The 7,167-nt window shown below is 52.3% G+C and overlaps 1 long non-coding RNA gene across 1 annotated transcript; it reads left to right on the top strand.

Moving 5' to 3' along the window:
- Positions 1-1,231: 1,231 nt before the first annotated feature.
- On the top strand, positions 1,232-6,929 carry LOC134758864 (uncharacterized). The gene is made up of 3 exons (XR_010134528.1): positions 1,232-1,308; positions 3,211-3,392; positions 6,167-6,929. It is a non-coding gene; the product is annotated as an uncharacterized lncRNA (long non-coding RNA).
- Positions 6,930-7,167: the final 238 nt, after the last annotated feature.

Here is a 7,167-nt window from a genome sequence, read left to right as displayed (position 1 = left end):
TATTTTATAGGTGGTTAATGTGGTATAGAGAAAGTGTTACTGATCTTTGTAAGTTGACTTTACATCCATCCAGTGACCCTGTTATTAGTTTTAATAATTAGTTGAAATTTCTATGCAAATTTTCATATAGTCCACAAATAACATCTTAATCTCTTTCCTCCTTCCAACTTCTACACCTCCCATTTCTTTTTCTTGTTTTATAACATTGGCCCTGACTCTGGCTCTTTGTTACATAGCAGCAATGCTAACAGGCACCTTATCTTCTTGCCAATCTAAATGGGGATGTTTCTAAGGTTTCTCCATTGGATGTGATATTTGCTTGGGGTTTTGGTATGCAGTCTTTAAAAGTTGAGGTGATTCTATTCAAATTCTGGTTTTCTGAATTACTCTTTGACTCTTTGCCATGAAGGGCTGCCTATCCCCCATGCCCTTGGCCCACAGAGCACAGCCAGGCTTCCGCCATGCCACCACATGCAACTCCATGACTTACAAGCTGGTGGCTTACAAACAGGATGTCACTCCTCCTGGGAAGCACCCTCCACCACTGTCCTGGTGGGACACAGCTCAGCCCGTGGAGAAGAGTGGTGATGCCCTCCTGTGATACACAGACACCTCATGCACACCTGTGACCTGTGGTGCACAGGCAGGAGGGGTCATGGAGAGAAATGACATTGGCTGTGAAACAAGGTGATTTGGCCTCAAAGTTGGGACCTGCCACGTACTAGCTGTGTGACTGTGAACAATTTATTCAACCACTCTAAACCTCAGCTTCCACATTTGTGAAATGGGGAATCTAATGTTCTTGGGGAAGCCACGTGGTAGTTTGTTAAATAAAATAGCCAGCAAAAAGTATTTAGCAGAGTAGTAACTGTCCGCTATTGTATTTGTAATCCATAAACGAATATCATGAACACATTACGAGCCGGGTAAATGCTCTTGATAGGAAGTTAAGCAAAAGCTATATATAGACTAAGTCGACGTTTGTTTTAAAATTTGCATAAGTAAAAGACCGAGGAGAAATAGATCCTTTATATTTGTATGTGTTTTCGAATTTTTCTGTAGTGAGCACATGATTACCTCATAAATCTCTGAAACATGTTTTATGGAAACAGAAAGCCCAGTCTGACTCAGCAGTGCCAAGGCTGCCAAGAGAGCTGGCGGTGGCCCCGCCGCTTCAGCGGAAACAGCTGGAGGTCCTGGGCCTGCCACCCTGGGTCCTGGCCGGAGCCCAGCTACACCAGCGCTTTGTTTAGCTCTGGGCATAGGTAGCCATGGAGACCCTGAGTGCCACGGTGGAACAAGAATGTGGTGAGTGTGCAAAGGCCACAAAATCTGCAGGACAAGAGGGCTGAGAAAGCCAGGGGGGGTGATGTGGGATGGGAAGAAGCAGGGAGCCCCCCGTCTGGTAGGGGTAGGGGGTAGGGGAGAGAGGGGAGAAGAGAGGGACAAATAGAGACAGAGAAAGAGGGAGAGAGAGTTATGGAGAGAGAGATAGAGAGAGACCGGGCGTGGTGGCTCACGGCTGTAATCCCAGCACTTTGGGAGGCGGAGGCGGGCGGATCACGAGGTCAGGAGATCACGAGACCATCCTGGCTAACACGGTGAAACCCTGTCTCTACTAAAAATACAAAAAATTAGCTGGGTGTGTTGGTGGGCGCCTGTAATCCCAGGTACTCAGGAGGCTGAGGCAGGAGAAGGACGTCAACCTGGGAGGCGGAGCTTGCAGTGAGCCGAGATCGCGCCACTGCACTCCAGCCTGGGTGACAGATCGAGACTCCGTCTCAAAAAAAAAAAAAAAAAAAGAGAGAGAGAGATGGAGAGAGAGGAGGAGGTGAAGGAGAAGGAGGAGGAGGGAGTCCCAGTGTGAGGAGGCACTTCTGCTGTGGCCGTCTGACCTCAGGGCCTATCTATTGTTTTCCCTGTGCCTGGCCCCAGCATGTTCTTCTGGGCACTGCCCTCCCCACTCAGCCGCAATGTTCCTACAGGTCCGTCCATTGCCCCATGGTCCATGGTCCATGGTCCATGGTCCATGGTCCTGGGCCCTGAGATGTCTTTCTTGGGAGTTTGCAAACTGGCCTGGGAATAGAGACTCTCTCTCAGGCTGCAGGGCCTGCAGTGTCCTCAAAGACCATGGCCCTGCAAGTCGAAAAAGATGAGAATGAAATCAACCAGTTCAGGCGTGAGCGCCCGGCCAGCTCCTCCTAGAGGCCGGTCCCCGCCCTTCTCCAGGGTCTGGTTGTTGAACCTTCCTTTACTGGGCTCGACTCCCAGGCATCTTGTCAAAGTTCATCTCCTTCTTCTTGATCTTGTTCAAGTTGAAGTTTTATCACTTGCAACCAAAAAGGTCCTAAGTAACATAAAATGACCGGTATCAGTGGTAAAGAGGAGCCTGAAGGAGAGGCTCCAGGAGAGGGTGGCTTGGGAAAGACATTGTAAAGGTGTGGCTCCTGGGGATGGGGGTGGAGCCCCAGCTGCCTGTGCTGGGTATGCACATGCTCTGTCTCTCTCTGAGTCTCTGTCTCCCTCCCTCTGCGTTTTCGTCTCTGTCACTCTGCCTCATTTTCTCAGCTCAGTAGAGACGTTGGCCCCCTTTTCCAAGCTCCCTATTTTGCCCTGTCTCCTTCACTCTCTGCTGCTGATCCGCTGCTAATATGCTCTGCCCCAGCAGCTTCCCCACCCCGCAGCCCAACTGTTCCCGTGCCATCCACGACCATTCCTGCAGGCTCAGGAACAAGCTGGGCTTTGACACATGCCCTCGACTCCTACCCCCTTGGTAACATTTCCCACCCCCACCCTGCAGTCCAGCTCTCCCACCTGGGTCCCGATGCGGGCGGTGGCAGTATATCTGTGCCCAAGCTTGAAGCCCCCTCCTTCCTTCTGTGTGTCCTGGATTCTCTAAGCTCTGGTGCTTTAACCTCTAGGATCCTTCCTGGATGTGCCTCTTCTTTCAAAGCCTCCTACTTTGGCCCTGATTTAGACTCCTATCATCCCTTGTATGAAGATTTTCTGTCTCCTGCATGATTTCTCTGTTTTTGTTCCTTCCTAATCCACCCCCCACCCCGCTGTCATCATGGCAAGCTCAGAGATCTCTTTGTGCCACTGCCATGCAGATAGCTCTGCCAAGGCCCTGCCAGCTGTGCAGTAAACCCTAAGGTCGGGCCCTCTCCAGGCTCAGCCGGGAAACTGCCCACCTGTCACATTTTACTCCAGGCACCCTGGACTATTACAGCTCCCAGCACAGAATGCAGTGATGTTTCTCAACTGTGTGCCTTCAATCAAGCTGTTGCCCTCGGTTGGAATGCCCCCTCCACAGTTCCCCAAGTCTGGCTCACTCTGATGCATTGGAACTCTGCCAGACCCTCCCCTCGCCATACCCCAGCCTGCAGGGAGAGGTAACCTCTGCATTTACACCACGATTTCTAGTTACTTCCTCATGAATCAGTGCTTCCCACTAAGCAGCAGTGGCCTTGAGGGCGTGGGGCCTCTGATTTCACCTCTTTGTAGTGTAGTCCAGATATTCAATAAACAGGGACTCTGGCCTCACTAAGCAAGGAGGGGACGGGCTGAGGCTGCCTGGGCTGGGTCACAGGGGCTGCAAGGGTGAATGCAGTGCATGTGCAGTGTGGCTGGGGAGGGAGCTCAAGTTCACTCTGCAGAGGCTTGGCTGCAGCAGCAGCCCTTTGATCCCCAAGTTACAGACCTTGCCCTGGGCCGGTTTTTCCTGCTCTGGAGCTGGGGGCAGGGACAATATCACAGAGGAAGGCCAGTCTGGACTCTAGAAAAGCGTCTCTAAACCAGGAGACTCCTCCATCCCACCCAGAGTCCAGAAGCAGGATAGGGTCTCTTCCACCCAGAAAGAAGGTGCCCTCCCCCCAGCAAGCTGGAAACATCAAACTTGACTGGAAATCCAGGTTTACCAAGGGCCTGCTCTGTTCCAGGTCCCAGAGGTGTGGGCCCTCGAGGTGTAAAAATGAGCCAGGGGCTTTCAACCCAGCGAAGCAGAGAGGCAAGTGAGGCCAGGTGTGAGAGCAGCTGGGTAAGCACAGGGAAGAGGCCCTGGTACCCGCAAGTGCTCCATGCTACAGAGCCTGGGTTCTCACTGGAGAGAGAGACAGAGTAAGTGCAAGTGCATAAGGCAATTCCCTACAGCAACAGTGAGGGCAGAAGACAGGGCTGTGGGGGCTGGATCCCATGGAGAAAGTCTCTTTGGGAAGTGACATTTGAACTGGATGTGCTGGGTAAAAGGCCAGGAGAGGCAGACGCAGAGGAATCAGAAGATGCAAGGCACTGAGGTGGAAACAAGTTTTGGTGTGGCTGGAAATGAGGATGTCATAATTTTGTCGAAGTAATGCTGCCCAGGCCAGGTGCAGTGGTTGACACCTGTCACCTCAGCACCTTGGGAGGCCGAGGCAGGAGGATCACTGAGCCCAGGAGTTTGAGACCAGCCTGGGCAACATAGTGAGACCCCTACTCTAAAAAAAAAAAATTAGCCAGGCATGGTGCACACCTGTAGTCCCAGATATTTAGGAGGCTCAGGTGGGAGGATTGCTTGAGCCCAGGAGTTCAAGGCTGCAGGAGTGACCTGTGATTGCACCACCGCACTCCATCCTGGAAGACAGAGAGAGACTCTGTCTCTAAAATAATAACAAGCAGCTCTCAAACTCAGTGCATTATGACAACCAGTGTTAATTACTCTCATACTTACAGGTCTCAGATGACTATAATTTGGCTGATCCAGGATAGGTGTGGCTGGATGGCCCTGCCTTAGGCTGTAGGTAGCCTGGGTTTGACACGAGTTCAGGTGCTTGCACCGAGTTTGTCCTGGGGCACAGCAGAGGCTCTCTGGAGGAAGCTCTTCTTACCCTGGACTTGTGGAGTGCACACAAGGAGCCAAGCCATGCGGGCGCATGGAGTGCTTCTGCTAGTTCCATCCTCCAACAGCCCCAGGGCCAAAACACGTCAGGTGGTCAAGTCCAACATCAATGAGCGGGGGAGTCTATACAGGAGGAGTGTGAGTATTTGCTGAATAATAATAACCCAGACTCTCACCCGCCACCTCAGAGAGGAGCTGTGAGGACGGAGGGAGTCACTGTCTGGTTTGTGCACATGTTAAATGCTTACCCCATGCTAACTGATACGTGGGGGATGTAGGGATGGGTCAGATTCTCAAGGTCTTGATAAATCACGTTGAAAATATTGGGAGCCATGGAGCCTTCAATCAGAAGGGTGACAGGGTTTGATTTGGATTTCAGAGCAACCCCTCTGGAAGCCGTATTGAGGTTGGTCTGATGGAGGCAAGCCTGGGGTCTCAGGGTGATGAGCAGTAAGTCATCATGGGGAAAGGAAAGATGGAAAAAATTCAGGAAACGCTGGGAAGGTGGGACTCAGAGGTAGATGGCAGAGGGGCTGTGTGGAGGGAAGAGGGTGCCTAGGCTCTCGGTTCTTGGCTTGGGTCAAGGGACACGATGATAGACCCTGGGCTGGGGAGCACAGTAGGAAGGGCTGGCCTGTGCAGGGGGTAGAGGAGGTGATAAACCAGCTTAGACATGTGGAGTGTGAGGTTCTTACAGGACGTTTAGGTAGAGGCACAGGTCTTGGCGTGTAAGAGAAGAATATGGACATGGGACACATATTTGGGAGTCAAATCGGTTAAGGGGCAGGCAGGAAGTGAGCCCCAGTTATTGAGGTTTCCAGGGAATGGAAAATACGCTGGGTTGGCACAGGGGAACTCCAGTGGCGCATATTCACAAGTGGCTGACGTCGCTGTGAGATAGCCATCCTCACATTCTTCTTCCAAACTAAAGCCTGAAATTACTTGGGGGTAGCAAAGCCCAGCAAAAGAGCCCACCCCCAGCCTCCACGGCTAAGGCTTGGCCAATGAGTTGTAAGACAAGTGATGTCTGCGAATTCCGGCAAGCACAGTGAAGGTGGTTCTCTGTCCCCTCCTCCATCCTACTGCCTAACTTGTATGAGATGGCTGGAGCTCTGGCAGTCACCGTGGACTAGGAGGCTGGGGGCCACATCCCAGCTGGAGGCCATGAGGAGAAAGGAGGCTGCGTGTCCTGGGCCTTCATGGGGCCCCTAAGCCACTCAGGACTGTGTTTACAGAGAAACACGACTGTCTCTTGTTGAAGCTGCTGTGAACATATTTTTCTGTTCCATTCAGCTGAACTTGGTCCACAGGGAGCCATTTTGAGTCTACTGTTCTTGGTCAAGCCTCACCCCGGTGGCATTTCCAGCTTCTGTTTTCTCCGTGGGATTAATAAGAGGCAGCCGTGCCCGGTCCAGTCGCCGCGAGGTATTGTGCGCCACCTGGTGGTCGCGTGGCAGACAGCATTCCTCCAAGTGAGACTCAGCACCAGCAGCTAAAATGCAGCTATCTGCACCTCGAACCCAGCCCATCTTTTAGCCAATGACAAGCCAAGTGCCCCAGAGTCCTGCATGGCAGTGGACGCTGACAAGAACTCCAGGAATTCCAGATTGCATGGAGCTTCTCGGCTCAGGTGTGTTTTCGGAATCAACTGGGGGCAGTTTCCAAGGAGCCGGCTGGCGGTCACTGCCCCTCCTCGCCCAGGTTGCGAACTTCTGTACTAAAGGATTCCATGTGACCCCTCTGCTGCAGACTCTGGTCTCAGAGCAATAGTGAGAGCTGGAGAGAAGGGACGGAGATGACTCACTGCTTTACTGAGCAGGAAATTAACACCAAGGGAGCCTAACCTGGCAGCAGCCTGGAAAAATTAGTTTGCGGTGGTTTGAGCAGTGGGCACAGTGGGTTTATGTGGGCGAGCTTATTAATACTTCCTTTTGCTGACGGCGGGTACAAGCTTGAAATGGCCAACAGTGCAGCAAATAGAGATCAAGTTGCAAAAATGAGTCTTCATCTCACTGAAGTTTGAGAAATTGCAGAGGCTCGTGGAGAGACTCCTGGTGCCGGGACACGCAGGTCTCCACCCAGTCTGGCCACTCTGTGTGTGACCCAGGGCCCATCCTCTCTCTCCAGGCTCCCTTTGCTACATGAGGTGGCCGGAACACTGCCTGGGTTTTGAGGCCAAGGGTTTGTAGGTGTTGGTGAAGAGAAGGGGCCCCCAGGCTAGGTGAGGGAACCGCAGTAACCTCCTCCTTCCCCAATCATCTTTTTCTGAGGCCACCTTCATCTGCTGCCCTATC

This window comes from Gorilla gorilla, chromosome 6, assembly GCF_029281585.2.
Source record: "Gorilla gorilla gorilla isolate KB3781 chromosome 6, NHGRI_mGorGor1-v2.1_pri, whole genome shotgun sequence".
Classification (NCBI taxonomy): Eukaryota; Metazoa; Chordata; class Mammalia; order Primates; family Hominidae; genus Gorilla; species Gorilla gorilla.
The sequence above is the reverse complement of the archived record's forward strand: the minus strand, read 5'-3'. Positions and strand labels throughout refer to the sequence as shown.